Source organism: Macrobrachium rosenbergii, chromosome 36, assembly GCF_040412425.1.
Source record: "Macrobrachium rosenbergii isolate ZJJX-2024 chromosome 36, ASM4041242v1, whole genome shotgun sequence".
Classification (NCBI taxonomy): Eukaryota; Metazoa; Arthropoda; class Malacostraca; order Decapoda; family Palaemonidae; genus Macrobrachium; species Macrobrachium rosenbergii.
This window is the reverse complement of record NC_089776.1, coordinates 8,292,241-8,314,417: the sequence shown is the minus strand read 5'-3', so window position 1 is coordinate 8,314,417 and position 22,177 is coordinate 8,292,241. Positions and strand designations below refer to the sequence as shown.

At 36.0% G+C, this 22,177-nt stretch overlaps 1 long non-coding RNA gene across 1 annotated transcript in view; it reads left to right on the top strand.

The window, feature by feature from the left end:
* The window catches only part of LOC136856465 (uncharacterized), a 280,922-nt gene extending 260,297 nt beyond the window's left edge, over window positions 1-20,625 (top strand). Inside the window, exon 3 of the long non-coding RNA XR_010858346.1 lies at window positions 20,415-20,625. This is a non-coding gene — a long non-coding RNA (uncharacterized lncRNA). The remainder of the gene's footprint in view (window positions 1-20,414) is intronic.
* Window positions 20,626-22,177: the final 1,552 nt, after the last annotated feature.

The window sequence follows — 22,177 nt, the reverse complement described above, 5'->3', positions numbered from 1 at the left end:
TCGTTTGAATTCTGATGCTGGAGAACCTTCACTTAATGCTCTCGACTTCCGTCATCAAAGTTGATGGTCTCTAATTTATTTTTTTTTTCTTTTTTTGATAAGTGGAATCTCTTCATTCTGTATTTCATTTCCCTTCACTTCCTCTTTCTTGATTCTTCTTCCTAACGAACACCGTAATAATCTTTGGAAGCTTGAATTTCAAGTCAGTGGCCCCATTAGTGGTGGGCTTGTTCCATATGAGTAGGTTTCATCTACTGAACAACAATAATAATAATAATTTCCTTTCAGTTAGCACCTTTGCCGGTACAATGAGAGAGAGAGAGAGAGAGAGAGAGAGAGAGAGAGAGAGAGAGAGAGAGAGAGAGAGAGAAGGGCTTCTCTCCCTCCTCAGATAACCATAGAAAAGGAATATACCTCTTCAAGCACCATTGAAGCCGCGAAATAAAATCCAAATCCTTCCAGGCGTGAAATCACTGGAACCTTCCCTGTGCCTGGAAGCAAGATCTCTCTTTTTTTTTTTTCATCTTTATTTCTTCTCTCTTGTGGAAATAATTGTCTGGAAGACCCATTAAAGAGAAGTCATTTGAGCTGGAAGAGTCCATTCCGAAGCTTCGTTTATGGAAATTAGGCGGTTCCTCTGGGCCATCCCTTGCCGCCTAATGTTCGGGGCCTCTGTGGTTCCTTTTGCTTTTGCTTTCACTTTTATTCTTACTGTTACTTTTATCGGCCTCTTCAGACTCGATAGAAATGTTTATGGAGGTAATTAGAGTCATTTCAAAGGAGCCATGTTGCTGTTTTTCTCTGTGTGAAAGACTCTGGGTTCATTGAAGTTTCATTTGCCTGGAAATTATCGTTGCTTTTGGTTGATACGTTTGGCTGAGAAGCTCTCTCTCTCTCTCTCTCTCTCTCTCTCTCTCTCTCTCTCTCTCTCTCTCTCTCTCTCTCTCTCTCTCTCTCAGGATTGGCATAAGTGAGATCACCTAATTACTGAATAGAACATTAGGGTACAGTACAAAAGCTTTTGGTCTTTACGTTTCACCGAGAAAACTCTCTCTCTCTCTCTCTCTCTCTCTCTCTCTCTCTCTCTCTCTCTCAGTAAGATCACGTAATTACTCAGTAGTATAGTACAGTACTGTACAGTATGGTACAGTGTGTACAGTGCAGTACAGGACAGTGCAGTACAGTGCAGTACAGTGCAGTACAGTGCAGTCCAGTACAGTGCAGTGCATTGCAGTGCAGTACAGTGCAGTCCAGTACAGTGCAGTACAGTACAGTACAGTACAGTGCAGTGCAGTGCACTGCAGTACAGTACCTTCACAACATAAATCACAGTATCAAAAATAAGCACCAATTTCTGTAATTTCCTACATATTGTTGGTCATTTCTGTTACAAGAGCTCACAAATTCACGAAATCACAAACCGTTGCCGTGAAACGCATATCTAGCTGTAAAAATGCCCTCGCTCACAGAAAATGGCATCACGTGCCACATATGGGAAATGTATAGAGTCCCAACGAATTGTTATTGACTGATTGACAATTTTTATAGCAAATGACTTTGTACGCCGGCCGACCCTATCAGAGTCAGTTGCAGTTTTAATTGGATATATATATATTTTTGTGTTGCTTTTACCCTTTTCCCTTCTGAAGTGATATATATATATATATATATATATATATATATATATATATATATATATATATATATATATATATATATATATATATATATATTTTTTTTTTTTTTTTTTTGTCTGTTTATTCAATTATTTATCTTTTTATGTAATAACCGATCTCTTCTTTCTGTATTCCCTGTTATCCTCTGTAATTTCTTTCAAATGAACATCATATTCTTTGGAAGCTTTAATATCAAGTCAGAGGCCCTGTACGCTCGTTTCATATGAATGGGGTATAATAATAATAATAATAATAATAATAATAATAATAATAATAATAATAATAATAATAATAATAATAATAATGTCGACAAGAAAACAGCTATAAAGTAATATGTAGTGAAAGTGATTTTCCATCTGTGTAGAGAAGGGTTATACAGTCTCTCTCTCTCTCTCTCTCTCTCTCTCTCTCTCTCTCTCTCTCTCTCTCTCTCTCTCCATACCAGCTGCTAAAGGAGTGGAACAGCAACATTAGTCACCCCGTTTACTAAGACGTCACTTCATAATCCGACTTTAAAAATATTCCATCTTCAGGGAAAAAGAAAAGTAAATTAAGAACTTTTTTGTATAACTTATGCATTGAAAGGTATTGTGATTCTTCTAACAACAATGATATTTTACCCCTTTCGTTCCTTTTACTGTACCTCCTTTCATATTCTCTTTCTTCCGTCTTACTTTCCTCAACAACCCTCTACTAACAATTGATCCATAGTGCAACTGCGAGATTTTCCACCTGTTACACCTTTCAAACCTTCTTACTGCCAATTTTCGTTTCGGCGCTGAATGACCTCGTAGGACCCGGTGCTTGACCTTTGGCCTAAATTCTGTATTCATTTCAGTTCAACAATGATATCGCCACAAAAGGTTCATGTAACCTGAAGCAAAATTCCATAATTAGAGAGATTTGCGGAAGCCAGTGGAATGCATTGCGTCATTTTGATAACCGCGATTCACCAATGTTTATGTCGGTATGAAAGCCAATTAAGGCTCTTATCCAGTCTGGCATGCAAATGCGAGATTGCAAAAATAAAAAAAGTAAACAGAAGACTTTTTTTTTTTTTTTTTTTTTTTTTTTTTTTTTTAGTAATTATCGCTGTTTCGCTGGGAAACCAATACAGACATTTTGCCTTTTCATTTCTGCTATGCCCGCCGTAAGGGGGTTAGTGCCGTCAGGGCACCTCATGCGGTGCACTGTAGGCATTACTTGAGGTTCTTTGCAGCGTGCCTTCCATGGCCCCTAGCTGCAACTGCTTTCATTCCTTTTACTGTACCTCCTTTCATATTCTCTTTCTTCCATCTTTACTTTTCCTCAACCCTTCCTAACAGTTGATTCATAGTGCAACTGCTTTGAGGTTTTACTGCTGTTACACCTCTCAAACTTTTTACTGTCAGTTTCCGTTTCAGCGCTGAATGACCTCTTTGGTCCCAGTGCTTGGCCTTTGGCCTAAATTCTATATTCAAGTCAATTCAATTCAATTTCTGTTATGCCAGTAATCGATGCATGTTCTTGATTTCCAAAATAAAATCTTTTTTTCGAATCTTTGTCCAAAATGTATTTTCATTTAAATAGAATATTTTTTTTCGACTTTTTGTCCAAAATGTATTTTCGTTTAAATAAAAGTTTTTTTTTCGGCGCTTTGTCCAAAAAGTGTTGTCATTTAAATAAAACAATTTTTTTTCGGCGTTTTGTCCAAAACCTATTTTCATTTGAATAAATCCCCCACCGTCTAATTACACTCTCTCTACAAACTGAATCAGTCACCAACATCAAAAGTGAAGAATGATTTATCGCCTGATCGCTACGAGAGGACAAACAAACAAAAAAGTGACCTATCTTCCTATCATGACCTGGTTCATTAGCGAAGCGTGACCTGAAAAAAAAAAAAGGTCGAATGTCGCAGCGGATCCGCTTAAATGGGACAGCTGTTTTTGATTAGGTCAAGGTTATCAACTGCCGATGGAATTTTAAAGTTTTTTTTAGTGAAGAGATTCTCTCTCTCTCTCTCTCTCTCTCTCTCTCTCTCTCTCTCTCTCTCTCTCTCTCTCTCTCTGTGAATATGAATATGTAATGATTTACGATTAAAGTTTGACTTAAAATATTAGGAAAATCTTTGTGAATTATGAAAAATGTATAACGACTGCAAGTTGTATAGTTTATTTAGATCTTAAACGCCTGAAGTTAATTTTGCCTTGTATGCCATTCAAATTTAAATTCTTGATTGATATCGTATACGGATATACACGCCGAATATAAATATGAATATGTATACGTGTAAATATAAACGCCATCTTATAATCTACAACTAGATTTTATTTGTTTAGTGGTAATTTTTACCATATCATGAAAGGCTGGTACGTCAGAAATAAAATTCATATTCAGTCTAGTATATTGAATATAGAACTTTTATATGATTTTTTATGATCAGCGCGGAAAGTCCCTTGTTAAAAATGGATGTTGCATAGTCCTTTGGTTTGGTGATAACTGTAAAACAAGTAAAAAATGCGCAGAAGTTTCTTCGGCGCAGTCGAGTTCTCTGTACATCGTATAATCAAGGCCACCGAAAATAGATCTATCTTTCGGTGGCCTTGGTATAATGCTGTATGAACCGCAGCCCATGAAACTTCAACCACGGCCCGGTGGTGGCCTGGCCTATACAGAAGCACGATTATGGCTAAACTTTAACCTTAAATAAAATAAAAAACTACTGAGGCTAGAGGGCTGCAATTGGGTATGTTTGATGATTGGAGAGTGTATGATCAACATACCAATTTGCAGCCCTCTAGCCTCAGTGGTTTTTGAGATCTGAGGGCGGACAGAAAAAGTGCGGACGGACAGACAAAGCCGGCACAACAGTTTTCTTTTCAGAAAACTGATAAATTGTCTTCAGTCATACATAAAAGAAAAATCTCGACGAAGACAAACCTCGCGTATTGAAATCATCAAACGAACAGAATCTCGACAAGGGAATAGTGTAATCAAATAACTCAAAAAGGAAAACAAATTCCATTTGTTTTAACTTTGTGTTAAATTGTTAATATCCTTCAAGACGCATAAACGGCTTTAACTTTGTGTTAAATTGCTAATATCCTTCAAGACGCATAACCGGATTGCGAAGGATTCCTCAGGGCGAAGGAATATATATATATTAGTAAATGGGTTTTTGGTAAAAAAAAATAAAATACATTACGTTGCTTTGAGGTCTTTAAGTCATTATTTTAAGTCGATGATTCTCGTTGGGGGTTTACTGCAAACCTGTTAAGCTTAATAGAGTTTGTTTCGGCTTCTGTAAAGGAAAGTGCGCAGCGATGAAAGGACGGAAGATAACGAATGACGGTAATATATTTCCCTCTTAGTTGAGAGAGAGAGAGAGAGAGAGAGAGAGAGAGAGAGAGAGAGAGAGAGAGAGAGAGAGGGCGTAAAGCCATTACAGACTTCTTTGAGTGGAAAATCTATTACCCAAATCATTAAAGACGAAAGTAACGGTGGGGTAATGAGGTAATTCTCATAACACTCATTAAGTGTCTTTAATCACTTCCGGGTAGATGTTATTGAAAATTCCGGCCTTTAATTGAAAACAGGAAAAGGAAGCTGCAACACCTTTCGTTCCCTTTGCTGTACCTCCTTTCATATTCTCTTTCTTCCATCTTACTTTCCACCTTCTCCTAACAAATGATTCATAGTGCGACTGCGAGGCTTTCCTCCTGTTACACCTTTCAAACCTTTTACTCTCAATTTCCGTTTCAGCGCTGAATGACCTCATAGGTCCCAGTGCTTGGCTTTTGGCCTAAATTCTATATTCAATTCAATTTAATCCATCTGCTACTAAATTTTAGGCTTCATTGATTATACTCATTGATAATCGTTGAAGGTTTTAGGTCTCTCTCTCTCTCTCTCTCTCTCTCTCTCTCTCTCTCTCTCTCTCTCTCTCTCTCTCTCTCACACACACACACACAGAGCGCAAGTATAATTGGAAAAAGATTACTTACTTTTACCTTTGTATTCTTTCAAAGAATCCTCCATACTAAGATCTGTCTCCGAAAAGGTATAATTTTACTCATATAAATATTGGCTGAAAATTTGAAGAAACAAAAATTCATCAGTCATAAACTTCTGAAAAATACAACATATTACCATCCATTTTCTGTGCCAACATGAGCAGAAGAAGTAAAAATTGCGCCGAAGTTTCTTCGGTGCAGTCGAGTTTTCTGTACAGCCTCTACAGCGTATAATCAATGCCACCGAAAATAGATCTATCTTTCGGTGGTCTCGGTATAATGCTGTATGAGCCGCGACCCATGAAACTTTAACAACGGTCCGGTGGTGGCCTGGCCTATATCGTTGCCAGAAGTACGATTATTGCTAACTTCAACCTTAAATGAAATAAAACCTGCTGAGGCTAGAGGGCTGCAATTTGGTATGTTTGATGCTTGAAGGGTGGATGATCAACATACCAATTTGCAGCCCTCTAGCCTTAGTAGTTTTTAAGATCTGAGGGCAGACAGAAAAAAGTACGGAAAGGATAAAGTGCGGACGGACAGACAAAGCCGGCAAAATAGTTTTCTCTTACAGAAAACTAAAAATTATAAGCACAATATCCCAGTGTAATTTCCGCAATCTCACCAAACACATTTTTTGCCAATAAAAGTTAGTTACGAGAGTAAACTCACTCTTTCGGCTGCGCCTTTCTCATAATCCAATAAACTCCGCAGTAGGCCTAAAAAGGATTACTCGGCGCGGAAAAGTATCTTCTAGATAGGCTGAGGCTACGAAAGGCAGAACATTTCTCGGAAGTGGGCCCTTAAATTCATTTTGGGCGCCTGCTCTCATCGTTGGCTGAATACACGTGAAAAAGAGGACATAGGCCTAGCAAAGCATTGCGGCTTTGAAATGCAAATTGGTGTTGTATAGAAATAAACAAGATAATGTGGTGTTCTTTTAGGCCTGTGAGAGAGAGAGAGAGAGAGAGAGAGAGAGAGAGAGAGAGAGAGAGAGAGAGAGAGTGAGAGAGAGAGAGGATATATGCATCTTTCATGAATTTGAGATAAACTGATTTAGGAGAGAAAAGGTGAAATTATTTTCTTTGCTTCAAATTGGTCAAGATAAAAATTGAAATGCTTAGTCACTTCTCTTCCGTCTGTCGTGCCAGTGCACCTCATGCGGTGCACTGTAGGCATTACTTTAGATTCTTTGCAGCGTGCTTTCCATAGCCCCTAGCTGCAACCCCTTTCGTTCCTTTGACTGTACCTCCGTTCATATTCCCTTCCATCTGTTATCACCTTGTTTCAAAGGTGCCTGGCTTTTGGGGAAATTGGCACAAACGAAAACGCTTTTATTTACATTTCCTGAAGAGACACGTAAAGAAGGAATAAGTTCTTCAGCGCGGCCAGTAAACATATATAGTTTTAGTTTCGTTTAAAATAACATTATTATTATTATTATTATTATTATTATTATTATTATTATTATTATTATTATTATTATTATTATTATTATTATTATTCAGAAGATGAACCCTATTCATATGGAACAAGCCCACCACAGGGTCCATAGACTCGATATTCAAGCTTCCAAAGAATATTATGGTGTTCATTCGAAAGAAGTAACAGAATGTAATGGGAAATACAGAAAGTTATTAGAAACTCAGATAAATTAACAAATTAATTAATAAATAAAAACGTAAGTAAAATATTGAAATACGTTGTTGGATAATCGTAGTGTTGCACCGCTAGTTATTCTATTTATTCAATTAGTCATTTATGAGAATCATAATGAAAATTGTATCTCGAAAATCGAAAATATTTCTCATTAAGGATAAATTCTCTCTCTCTCTCTCTCTCTCTCTCTCTCTCTCTCTCTCTCTCTCTTACAAAGATAACTGTTATGGTATATCTGTTATTTGGTAATAGTTCGTTTTACAATGAGGAAGAAAAAATGAAATAAAGCTTAATTTTAACAAATTAATTTTTTGTAGAGGTGCGTGTGTAACCCTGAAATAAGTTCTCTCTCTCTCTCTCTCTCTCTCTCTCTCTCTCTCTCTCTCTCTCTCTCTCTCTCTTTGTTTTATAAGAAAAAATAGTTTCTTCAAAATATTTTATAATCGTCTGATGCATACTGTTCTTTTTTCTCGTAGGTGGCGAATCACAATTCTCTCTCTCTCTCTCTCTCTCTCTCTCTCTCTCTCTCTCTCTCTCTCTCTCTCTCTCTCTCTCTCTCTCTCTCTCTCTCTCTCTGAGACTTGACAAGCAAACCAATCCTCCAAGACCATCAATCATCAAGGAATCAATAACGAAAAACAAAAGGGAACTGTGAAATGCGAAATATATCCTTCAAAGCGATGAAATGGAAATTCTTCATCCCGATAAGACTTAGTCATTCGACGTGTGAAATGTCGGCGTTGAAATGTCTGTCAGCGTGAAATGTCAGCGTGAAATGTCGGCGTGAAGTGTCAGCGTGAAACGTCAGCGTGAAATGCCAGCGTGAAATGTCAGCATGAAATGTCGGCGTGAAACGTCGGCGTGAAACGTCGGCGTGAAATGCCAGCGTGAAATGTCAGCGTGAAATGCCAGCGTGAAATGTCGGCGTGAAACGTCGGTGTGAAAGCGAAATGTCAGCGTGAAATGGCGTTGAAAAGTGACAGCTATGGAAAGCAAAAAGGTTAAATATTTTTTATTTCCAGTCGATAAATTTCAAAGAGAAGAATTAATGTTTTACAGGAGGCCTAATATATATATATATATATATATATATATATATATATATATATATATATATATATATATATATATATAGTTATATATATATATATATATATATATATATATATATATATATATATATATATATATATATATAGAGTTGCTAAATAATCTTATCGAAATAGTCAAAGAAAGTATGTTTGCTGTTAATGTTTGTTAATTCGACTGAGAAAAATTCCCTTTGGTATTTCATCAGTTTCAGACGAAAGGAAAAAAATCATGATGAAAAGTAACGAGAAAAAACAAAAGATAACATCCTTGCATTTCAATTATGACATTATTTTTATATATGTTAACTCCGTCAATTGGTGGCTGTCTTTCAATGAAGGTTCAGATATGAACAAAAAGAATTTAACTTTTTGTTTTTAGAGAGAGAGAGAGAGAGAGAGAGAGAGAGAGAGCTACTCTTGAATCACCTTAAAATGGAATATTATAGCGCGTAAGCGTAATGCTTATTCCGATTTTGCTCACTATATCTCTTTCGTGTTATTAAACACTTCCATGCTATTAAAACACCTCTCTCTCTCTCTCTCTCTCTCTCTCTCTCTCTCTCTCTCTCTCTCTCTCTCTCTCTCTCTCTCTCTCGCTTTGCAATGCAAGTGCAGTTAAATGAAGGTTCAGATGTAAATAAAAATATGATTATTTTGTTTGTTTGAGAGAGAGAGAGAGAGAGAGAGAGAGAGAGAGAGAGAGAGAGAGAGAGAGAGAGATTGATTGCTGGTTTGCTTATTCCGATTTTCCCCACCACTTCTCTTTCTTGTCTTGCAAACATTTCCAAGTTACTAAACCCTCTCTCTCTCTCTCTCTCTCTCTCTCTCTCTCTCTCTCTCTCTCTCTCTCTCTGAGTCATCGAGACAATCAATCATCCACCGAGCAGTGTGAATAACGGAAGGGGCAGAGAACAACGAAAGATATAACGCAAAATAACAGAACAGAAAAGTTGAATACAAATACCAGTGTTTCTCGACTGACACACGGAACGCCGGTGTTCATTTAGGAGACAAAGATTTGATACACGATCGAGGGGAAGTTGTATATTCTGTAAAGGCAGAGATTTGAATGACAGGCCGTGTATTCGCTGCGTTTCTCAAGTGAAGCCATATATATTTGATTTTTGGTAAGGGAGTGCTGCAATCTCTCTGGAAGGTTGATTTGTGCTTTCGACCAAAGGAAAAGCAGAATATTCTTAGATGTTGTCCGTAGATTCTGGGTATATGTGGATGATGATAATAATAATAATAATAATAATAATATTATTATTATTATTATTATTATTATTATTATTGTTATGTCTTGATTATAAGCTGTACAGAAAACTCAACTGCGCCGAAGAAACGCGTTAAAATTGCTTCGTTATGAAAATAAATAGCTAAATTAAGCCAGGCATTTTAATTTGATTTAACAAACTTGTTCGACGTCGATGGCGCCATAATTTACAGCCATGTGAAAAATATCCGCGCAACTCGACATCCAAATTTTGGAGAATCAATTTCCTCTCATCATTAATTACTTTCCACTCATTACCGTTATGGCCATCGTCTCTCTCTCTCTCTCTCTCTCTCTCTCTCTCTCTCTCTCTCTCTCTCTCTCTCTCTCTCGTGTATCAGAAACTGAAAAATTATCCTTCTCTCTCTCTCTCCCCCCCTCTCTCTCTCTCTCCCTCTCTCGTGTATCAGGAACTGAAAAATGATCCTTTTCTCTCTCTCTCTCTCTCTCTCTCTCTCTCTCTCTCTCTCTCTCTCTCTCTCTCTCTCTCTCGTGTATCAGAAACTGAAAAATTATCCTTCTCTCTCTCTCCCCGCCCCCTCTCTCTCTCTCCCTCTCTCGTGTATCAGGAACTGAAAAATTATCTTTTTTCTCTCTCTCTCTCTCTCTCTCTCTCTCTCTCTCTCTCTCTCTCTCTCTCTCTCGTGTATCAGAAACTGAAAAATTATCCTTCTCTCTCTCTCTCTCTCTCTTTCTCTCCTCTTGTCTCTTTCGCCATTGTGATTAATGTTCTTAGCAATCAGTCATTACTCACTCGTTGAAGAATATCATAATCACAAAAGTGACACTGAATAACGACACTTCAGGAACTGAAAGAGAGAGAGAGAGAGAGAGAGAGAGAGAGAGAGAGAGAGAGAGAGAGAGAGGCTTCTTCATTAGAATGAAGACGTTTTGAATAAAACACCTCCTTTATTCCTCACACCTTTAGACTGTGAAGACAGCCTCCTTATGCTGAGGATATCGGGCAACTGGGACCTCGAAATTTCAAGGCGAAGTTATAATGCATCACTCACCCAAAAGGAATTCTTCTTGTGGTTTATAATTTACTGGCTTTTTTTTTATCTATTTATCTATTTTTTTTTCTGATAACTGATATCTTCTCTCTATTCTTCCTTTTCACATTCTGTTCATCTTCTGAATAATAATAATAATAATAATAATAATAATAATAATAATAATAATAATAATAATAATAATAATAATAATAATAATAATCTTTGGAAGCTTGAATTTTCAAGTCAGTGGCCCCTGTGGTGGGCTTGTTCCATATGAATAAAGGTTCATCTTTTGAATAATAATAATAATAATAATAATAATAATAATAATAATAATAATAATAACAAAGCAAGCCTAAAATCTTTAACGAGTAATAATAATAATAATAATAATAATAATAATAATAATAATAATAATAATAATAATAATAATAATAACAAACTTCAAAGCCTTATGCCAGTACCGTCCTTTTAATTACGCCAAGCATGGCAAGATGTTAAAATGAAAAATAGAACGCTTAGTGTGGACCTCGGGACTTATCACCCAACCAACCAACAGAGGGCCCCAAAAAAAAAAAATTATCATTTTAGTCTCTCGCGGCCGTGAATTTCCTTCGGGCAAGAATAACACGAAATTAACCCTTACATAAACAGCCGTTATTACAATAACAGCGTCATTTTTTACTCGCTAATTGCTCCAATAAAGTCGGGAGGGATCAGTTAATGTGGTTGGGGGCGGGGAGGGGGTTTGTTCTCCAATGGAGAAGAGTTAAGGAAAGAAGCCAATTACTTTCCTTTACTTTTCTTTTGGCCTTCGATATTCGACGCCGACTGATTCCAGAAGATGCCAAGTTGAGTAGGTCTAGTTAGGTGTTTTGGATTCCAAGTGGGAATTTGCAAAAAGGAGCGAGCAAACGATTTTTTTTTTTTGCAATTTTTCTTTCTGGCAATAGCAGAGAGAGAGAGAGAGAGAGAGAGAGAGAGAGAGAGAGAGAGAGAGAGAGAGAGAGAGAGAGGACAGACAGAGAGAGAGAGAGAGAGAGAGAGATGCGGGCAGAGAGAGAGAGAGAGAGAGAGAGAGAGAGAGAGAGAGAGAGAGAGAGACAGGCAGACAGAGAGAGAGAGAGAGAGAGAGAGAGATGGGCAGACAGAGAGAGAGAGAGAGAGAGAGAGAGAGAGAGAGATGCGGGCAGACAGAGAGAGAGAGAGAGAGAGAGATGCGGGCAGACAGAGAGAGAGAGGAGTAGATCGATACATATTTCTGATTGCGTTTTCATGGCAGAAACCTCCTCTCCTCAGTGTGAAATTAGTCAGACGTCAAAAATGTGAGAAAAAAAAAATTCGAGATCTGGTCGAAGATTTTCCCCCCAATGACTTGTCTATTTTTTTTTTAGCAGATAAAGATTTCTTGAAAATCCTCAATTCAACTTATTATTTCTAACTTTTATTGATTGTCGATAACACCTGATCTGTACACAGTGATATTTATTATTTATTTTTTTTCTTTACGTAGGTTTTTCGTGATAATCCCTTATAAATATTCCGGTCACGCATTTCAAAGTACGAATGAATTCGTCCCATAGATCAAGATTGGTCTTATCTATTCATATAGAAATATCTAAGGAGCATATAGGAATATCGAAGGAGTATATAGAAATATCGACGGAATATACAGATAGATTCATCTTATTGATCAAGATTGTTTTTTCTGTGCATGTTACGAACGAAGGAGTATATAGCAACATCTAAGGAGCATATAGAAATATCTAAGAAGTATATAGAAATATCTGAGGAGTATATGGAAATATCTAAGTAGTATATATAAATATCTAAAGAGTTTATAGAAATATTTAAGAAGTATATAGAAATATCTAAGAAGTATATAGAAATATCTAAGGAGCGTACAGAAACATCTAAGGAGTATATAGAAATATCTAAGGAGCATATAGAAATATCTAAGGAGCATATAGAAATATCTAAGGAGTATATAAAAATATCTAAGGAGCATATAGAAATATCTGAAGAGTATATAGAAATATCTAAGGAGCATATAGCAATATCTAAGGAGCATATAGAAATATCTAAAGAGTATATAGAAATATCTAAGGAATATAGAAATAAATTAATCTTACTGATCAAGATTGCTTTTCTGTGCATATTACGAAGGATTATATAGAAGGAGCATATAGAAATATCCAATGAATAAGTAGAAATATCTAAGGAATATCCAACAATATCTAAATGGCTCGTTGCAAAAATTATGACTCGACGAGAGAAAACTTTGACAAAAAAAAATCGGAATCGCTTGGAATTTCATTTAGAGGAATTGGAATGGAAGGATAAAATGGCTAAGCTTGCATTTAGATAATTGCCTTTTACTGCTTTTATTATCATTCCTTATGACCTCTAATTGCGCCAGTAAAAGGAGAAAGGATTTAAGGATTTGGGGAGAAGTTAGGAAACATCATAAAATCATTTATTCAAAGATACTTAAGTTCTCTCACTTTTTTCTCAGCTAAATTGAACGGGTTAAACTCGTTGGCAGTTCCATGCAGTTGTTACAAGAAACTGGGCGATAGGAAGGGATTTATCAGTTCTCTCTTTTCAAGTTTCATTTGTGTAAGAAGAGAGAGAGAGAGAGAGAGAGAGAGAGAGAGAGAGAGAGAGAGAGAGAGACTGAATTCTTGCAGGTGTTAAAAGACACTGAGAGATGACTAGGGATTTTGCAATTAACTTTTCTAAGTTTCACTTGTTTGAAAGTGAAACTGAGAGAGAGAGAGAGAGAGAGAGAGAGAGAGAGAGAGAGAGAGAGAGAGAGAGAGAGAGAGAGAGAGAGAGAGGGCTGACCTAGCATTCGCTAGGCCTAGGATTCGATTCAGGATTGCAGCTCACGAGGTCCACCCAGCTGTAAAAACTGGTGGTTCCTATAGTTAATTGAAAGTCAAAAGTAGGGCACAAAGGATCCTAGCATCCTACCCCAGAATCCCAATCCTACGGCCTAGTATGGATGTCCTTCTATAGGACACGTCCCCCAATGTCCTCCGATGTTCCAGGAGTGACTTTGATTCCTGCGGAAGACAGGATACTGGAGTAGGAATTCAGGGGTATTCCAGGAATCTTGTTTGGTTAAAATGTCATATATTTCATTCTTGTTTAGGGTAATTGATTTTGTTGATTTGTGGGTCATATAATTATTAGAGATTAGTACTTAAACTTACTTAAGATTTACTGATGGGAAAATAATGCAAAAAAATAGATTGGGAAGTTTTAATGAATATTATACGGTTGTTTATAAAACCGATCAGTAATTTAGACTGCCCATATATGTGTATATATATATATATGTATATATATATATATATATATATATATATATATATATATATACATACATACATACATATACACATACATACAAGATATAAAACCTTTTCAATTTTGATCGCCCCAGCCGCCCTGAAAATATGACCTCTGCCCTCTCGTATAATGCCTGGGGCAGCACTCTCATATATCAAGCCACTCAAAAATGTATTTGTGAGACATTTATTTCTCCTTTAGGGCTACCTTCCCCCTGATAATGTTACCTACTTCGATAAATTTCCGAAGAGAGAGAGAGAGAGAGAGAGAGAGAGAGAGAGAGAGAGAGAGAGAGAGAGAGAGAGAGAGAGGGACGTTGATTAAGGACTACAACTATTATTTTTCGTACGTGTATTAAGATTAATTCTTTTCATACAAGTATTGTCGTTCAGGGAGAGAGAGAGAGAGAGAGAGAGAGAGAGAGAGAGAGAGAGAGAGAGAGAGAGACGACCTCGAGAGGATGAGAAATTATTTCTCTTGTCAGAAAATGTGAAATAAATGTCTGCCAAAAGGAAGGCAGATATTTTGGTGGCAGGCCTTCGGCTGTGAATTTTTGGGAGGGTAGAGGTTGTGGGGGGAGAGAAGGGGGTTCTAGGGGAGTGGGTGGGGGTGGGGGATAAGGCGAGATATTCTTGCGTGCCTCGAGCTTGGTTTTAGGGTTTTGGCGGGGGCGGGGGGGGGGCAGGCCGATTTCGGTCCAGAGAGAACCACTGGATAATGCTGTGATATATATATATATATATATATATATATATATATATATATATATATATATATATATATATATATATATATATATATATATATCGGCTTGTAAGTTCAGTTTTCTTATACTACAATTTCTGGAATAGATTCCCATTCCCGAATCATTTCGCTTTTTAAGTCACCAACGTTATTTGTAGATTGCGGTTATTGTTTTTCTTTATTTCCCTTTACTTTCTCTTAATTCCTAATGAACACCGTAATATTCTTTGGAAACTTGAATTTCAAGTCAGTGGCCCCTGTAGTGGGCTTGTTCCAAATGAGCAGGGTTCTTCATTTTCTGAATAATAATAATAATAATAATAATAATAATAATAATAATAATAATAATAATAATAATAAGTTTGTTTAATTATTTAGGAAGAGGCGAAATATGTAAAGTCATTACAGGGAGACATTTTATAAATTTTCTTTGGCTACCAGTTTCAGTTATGCATATCTTTGTTTTCATTGAGAGAGAGAGAGAGAGAGAGAGAGAGAGAGAGAGAGAGAGAGAGAGAGAGAGAGAGAGAGAGCGAGTTGAGACGCATGGGAGTGTGTATGTGTATGTGTGTGCGTGGGTTTGTGAATGAGTTATATGGGTGATTTACACCGAAGATAAGGGAGGAAGATAGTTCTGTATATTTACTGTTTATACGAAGGAGAGAGAGAGAGAGAGAGAGAGAGAGAGAGAGAGAGAGAGAGAGAGAGAGGCACATCTACTATTCATGCTGGAGATAGAGGGAGGGAGAGAGTCGTGCATAAATATTATTTTTCCAGGAAGGAAGGAGAAAGTTTAGACTTGAAATATTTAATCTTCGTTTGCATATTTATTCTTTTCTTTATGATATTAACGCCATGAACCTGTTACATTAATTCACTGAAGGATTCAAAAGACATTTCAACAGACCAGAAAATATGAAAGAGAGAAAGTATATATCAGTGATTCTCCCCAGAAAAATTGTGGAGCTGTAACTGAAAAACAGTTTAAAATGTTTGATACTCTGGTATAAGAACTTCCTTTGGAAGGGGTTTAGTAAAAGCGTATTGTATGTCAGAATGGAAATTCTTCAAGAAATGCGTAAATACGACGCAAAAAAAATCATGTTTTTCTGGTGGTAAAATGGATGTCAAAATTTTTATTTTTCACCTTCTTCGTCGCTTTGATAAACCAGGAGGATATATATATATATATATATATATATATATATATATATATATATATATATATATATATATATATATATATATATATATATATTTGTGTGTGTGTATTATGTCAGCCCTAGTGGATATTTGTCTTCTTAAAAAACCGGAAAATGAACATTATAGGAACTATACATTTAAAGCATTATATATTAATTTTTACAACCTTTGCGTCTTTAAGAAAGAACGAAACAATACCACAATTATTGACGTCCAACCTCATTAACAAACCTCAAAGAAAAACAATCACTTATCAAGTACATTACAATCAAAATATCAAATAGCATTTAGTTCATTTACTTTTTAACCTTTTGATATATATTCTCAAGAATGAAAACATTACGAAACCTCCATAAAAACGAGGCTATTACTCGAGAAAAGTAGGAGGAGAAAATATGAATAAAATTTCCCTTTCCCAGCTAACGAGTTCCACCAACGAGATTTGCCAGCACTGCATTCCATGGGAAATGAGAAACAAACTCGCAAACAAAGTTGAATGAAGACGCATGAATTCATTAGCATACGCTTAACGTAATTTCCTTTTTTTTTGGAGAGAGAGAGAGAGAGAGAGAGAGAGAGAGAGAGAGAGAGAGAGAGAGAGAGAGATGCGTGCCAAGGGAAGTGAGGTTATTATTATTATTATAATTATTAAAGTCAGTCTGTCTGAGAATTGTTACGTTCCCTCTTATTTTATGAGTGAATTTGCTGTTTTGTTTATTTATTTATTTATTTTTTGGTCTTTCGCTAAAAAGAGGCAATTAAGTGTTCATTGATAATTAAATACAGAGACTGTATTCTCAAATTTTTCTTAAGTAAAAATGTTGGGAATTCTGTTAGTAATAAAATCATGTATTCTATACTCACCTTGTTATTCTCTTAAAATACTCAAGCTGTTATCTGTCGTATATATTCATACATTCTCTTTTATAATCATCATCAATTTACTGATATTTCTCTGCATTATTTATTCTGAGTATAGTAACAAAGATCCAGAGGTTTTTGTAGCGGAAAGTTCTAAGTTAAGAAGCCACCAAATTCCCTTTATCGGTTTTCTGTAGAAGAAAACTATTGAGATGACTTTGTCTGTCCGTCCGCACTTTTTCTGTCCGCCCTCAGATCTTAAAATCTACTGAGGCTACAGGGCTGCAGATTGGTATGTTGATCATCCACCCTCCAATCATCAAACATACCAAATTGCAGTCCTCTAGCCTCAGTAGTTTTTATTGTATTTAAGGTTAAATTTAGACATGATCATGGATCTGGCAACGCTCTAGGACAGGCCATCACCGATCCGTGGCTCATACAGCATTATACGCTGTACAGAAAACTCGATTGCGCCGAAGAAAAATTTCCCCTTTTTTTTTTTTTTTTTTTTTTTTTTTTTGCCGGATCATAATGTCTCTTTCACACCCCAACATTCGTTGTGGTTAGATCCACATCCGGTGGGGATAACCCAGATTAGCGAAGTAACTTTGCTCTAAAATGCAAATAGCCTGAACCTGGCGAAGACCGTATATTCATTTTTCTTAATGCCTTTAGTTTCAGGGTATAAAAGGGTCGTTCACCAGGGTTAATGCCTTTTTATGGGTCTCCTACTCTTTTTTTTTTATTTATTTAAAAGGGAGCTTAGGTGGGACGTGGTACTAAACCTCTGGATAAGGAAAATAATGAAATAGTGTCAACGACGGGGAGCAGGCTAAGAAATGTTGTAGCTTTTGTTGATGGATTTCGTCATTATTCAAATTAGAATGGGTCCATACATATTTGGCAAGGTACAGTACAGCCGTATTGATTTCCGTTATGTAATAAATTATTAATTTATTATTTATTATTTTAATTTATCTTTTCTTTTTCAATAAGTGAGTGGGATTTCTTCTCTCTGTATTCCCCTTTACCTCCTGTAATTACCTTATGACGAATATATTCTCTCTCTCTCTCTCTCTCTCTCTCTCTCTCTCTCTCTCTCTCTCTCTCTCTCTCTCTCTCTCTCTCTCTCTCTCTCTCGTGCTGATTCCTCTCGTTCCGAAAAAGATTGCTAGTAATTCCCAATGGCGAAAATATTCATATACTCATGACTGTCTACAAAATATACTCGGTGCTTTGCAAAGTCGTTGAAAGGAAGAATACAAGGATTGATTATATACAAAATATCAATAAATAAAAAAAAAGCCGAGACACACTTCGATATTCTTGCGGTTAACTGTCAGCAAGGCCGCGTTCCAAAGTTCCCTTTGTACACAACTCCTCCCTGATAGAAATTCCGAAGGTGTAGTATCATCGACCCCTCTCTCTAATTCTGAAAGGATGTCACATTCTCTCTCTCTCTCTCTCTCTCTCTCTCTCTCTCTCTCTCTCTCTCTCTCTCTCCCTGTATATGTAATAGAGATGTTTGTGTATATATGTATTTATATATATACTATATGTACACAAACATATATATTTATATACATATATATAATATATATGTATATTTATTTATACATATTTATGTGTATATATATAATTCTGTTGTTACTGTTATTCTAGTTATTGTTGTATTTCTTTGCCCTATTTAAAGTCTTATCTTACAATTCACTTTTTTGCCATAATTTTCCAGATAATCTGCCCCGGTATTCACGCCATGAATAAATTTATAAACAATTACTCATTCCCCGTCATAACGACTTGATTACTTAATCACTGATTAAAAACTCTAATGACGCCAGTATAATCTCATGATCAATTTCCATTATACACTTGATACTGCGCTCATTATTCCCATCGTCATGAACGTGTCATTATTTCATTGTCTTCATCGTAACAAGGTTTAGTTTCCTTGTCTTCGATTATCATGGTTCTTTTAATGGTTCCTTTATTACAGAGAGGTTTCTCGTCACCTAGAGAAGTATTCTGAAACGATTATGTCTTGATTTTATATTCTTTATAATGCATTCGTAAGATTAGACTTTGTCCCCCTCGCTGGAAACTTAAAATTTTCACGTATATTAATTATTGTTGTCTGTTTCTGGGTATGAGGGTATTGTGACGAGTTTGCGATGATTGTGACAGCAAAATCTGTAATGAATGCTATGGTGAAGTAGATTTATGTAAATATTATTTATCGTTCCGTCCTGCAATTGTCAAAGCATTGTTGCATAATTATATATATATATATATATATATATATATATATATATATATATATATATATATATATATATATATATATCAACAACCACTTAATCCAGTAAGACCAAATCAAAATCCAGTACATCTCGAACAATCACCATATTGTAAAATAAGTCAGATTCACCATCACTGAATTTACAATCCCAGTCACTGGGAGAGTCTCCATCGAACTCGTCAGAATATTAATAAAGGAAATTCGTGGGAGCGGACTCTCTTTCAATTCGATTCCGTCGTCGGAATACTCGATCCTTTGGAGAAATGGCTTATCCATTCCCACCCGAAAGGATTTCGGAATGGCGTTTACCGTTCGCTGCGCGCCTGACGTACGCCACGGGATTTTCCTTCCGTCAAAATACTGGAATGCCGGAAGCAACCAGCCGGTTACGTCTGCCGATTCAAAATGGCTGGAGGCAAGGCCTCTATGTCTGTGGACCTCGGCTGGAAGAACGGGGGCTCTGATGCCCAGAGACGTATTCGTTGTCCAGGTTTTGCGTGGGCTACCCAGGACTCCCCGGCCCCGGAACCGCTAAGACTGGGCTACAGAACCTGTCCTTTTGAGCGGTTCTTGGTCAGCGGTTTTGCTCAGTTCATCTCCGGTTTATAATTTATTGAAGTGTAATTGTTTTATGTAGGTTTATAAGTTATACAATTGCAGCTGGATTACTTATCATTATACTATTTAGGTACTGCGCTCCTCTGACAGTGCCAGCCAGTGAGTGTGTTGGTGAAAGGTAAAAGTTTGACTTGTGATATATATATATATATATATATATATATATATATATATATATATATATATATATATATACATACATATATGTATATATATACATACATACATATATGTATATATATATATACACACATATATATATATATATATAATAATTTATATGTATATATATATATATATATATATATATATATTATATATATATATATATATATTTGTATTAGTGTATTTTGCAGAACGTAAAAATGCTAGTTTTGTCATTTAAAGACGACAGTTGTGTATATTATAAAGAATGGAGCTTATTCAAATATTCATTGTGCACAATTTAGCTTCGTGTTGTCTAATTCTGTCAAGACTGGATGGGTCTTGAGTCACAATTTTCTGGTCACTTGAAATGTAATGTTAAAATTATTATTGATGCCACTTTTCCTACTATTCTTTGGCTGGAGCATTTAATTGTTGTTGAAATCAAAATATATAATTATCAGTTTTATTCATTCATTTATTCATTTTGCAGGTACAAGCGTCTTCTGTGAGTCCTCCTCCTGACAGCAACGCCAGAGAGATCGCAGTGAATCACTTCATAATTCAGAAACTAGGAAGCATGCAATTGTTTGTGGGAAATTCTCTCGAATCGTTGATTTCTCCATGCAACTGGTTAGAATAAAAGAATGAAATGATAATATTATCACAACCTAGTTTTATTATTCCCTTCTATAATATTCAATTGCAAAACTTTTAATGTGTGTAACCTGAAAAAATTATTCGGAAGATGAAACCCTATTCATATGGAACAAGCCCACCACAGGTGCCATTGACTTGCAATTCAAGCTTCAAAGAATATTAATGAATTATTATCTTATTATTATTATTATTATTATTATTATTATTATTATTATTATTATTATTATTATTATTATTATTATTATTATTATTATTCAGAAGATGAAGAACCCTATTCATATGGAACAAGCCCACCACAGGAGCCATTGACTTGAAATTCAAGCTTCCAAAAAATATTAAGGTGTTCATTCGAAAAAGTAACAGAGAGCAAAATGTGTATATGATACATTCAGTATGAACTGGAAACCTTGTTGCTTTCATATAATTCAAAGTCTGTTCAAAACACTTAAAAGCTTCGTCAATTGCCTTCATTATTCCAGGATTCGTAACCACCGTTTAAAGTCTTTTTTTTCTGCTGGAGTTACGTCACAAATATGAAAAATGATAATAATACCGGTACTAATATATTAAACATACTGGATTTTATGCCAGGAAAATAAAGTAATAGGTGTTTACTCTTATACTCTGTGTTTGTTCCAAAAGTCAACTCGTAAATAGCAGAGGCAGAACAACCATGCTTGCGCCATATTCAGATACTTCCAGAAGTTCCAGCACCAGAGGTGAGTGCAGGTTCCAGCTACCAACACCCGTCAGACCACTGCTGGAAAATAGTTATTCATACCCAGGTGTCCTTTCCAGTGAGAACTTGGAAGTTATTTTCGGTGAACCAACGCAGACATCCCCGTCTTCAAGTTAGGCTGTAAGTACTGAGGTTCTTAGTTTTATATTATTTATTTTTCCAGTATTTTGTAGGTAAAGTTTCAGTCCTGTCCAAGCTGCTGAATGGTAGGCTAGGTTTGGAAGTGTTGCGTTTCGGGTTTTATATTCACCCTGGCCTTATGTTCAGCGCGTGTTGGGATGCATATTTGTGCGCCATAATTAGACTATGCAGTATTGCAAAGCTGTCTCTAATGTGCAGAGCTGATTTTGAAGTGTGCAGAGGCTGAAGATCGCCATTTTTGTCACAGGTATGAATGCCTCCTATACACCTGTGTACAATGACTAAGCATTTGAACGTTTTGCCTATATATGGTATAGTTCATAAGTACAGTCGATTAGGAACGCTGAGAACTGTAAATTGTGGAATGTTCCGTCTTGATAAGCCCGTAGGGGGCAGGAGTGAATCCCAAATAGTGCCGTGTTATATTATACTGATATCCGGAGTGCCATACACCTCTAATTAGCAAATGGCTCGGTAATTATTCTAAGGAAGAGCGCCTCGCTAAAATACAGTTTATTAATGAATTTTGTTACTGAACATTATAGAAAAGGGTGTATATTATGCAGTACAGGTGATCTAACTTGAAAGTTTTACTGAAATAATGTGCAAAATGTGATTAGAGTGACGGTTTTGTTATAAGGGGAACATTTAGATATATGGCAAATTTTAATTGGGTCACCTGCCTTTTCTGTAATAGGTGTACTGTATATTTTTGT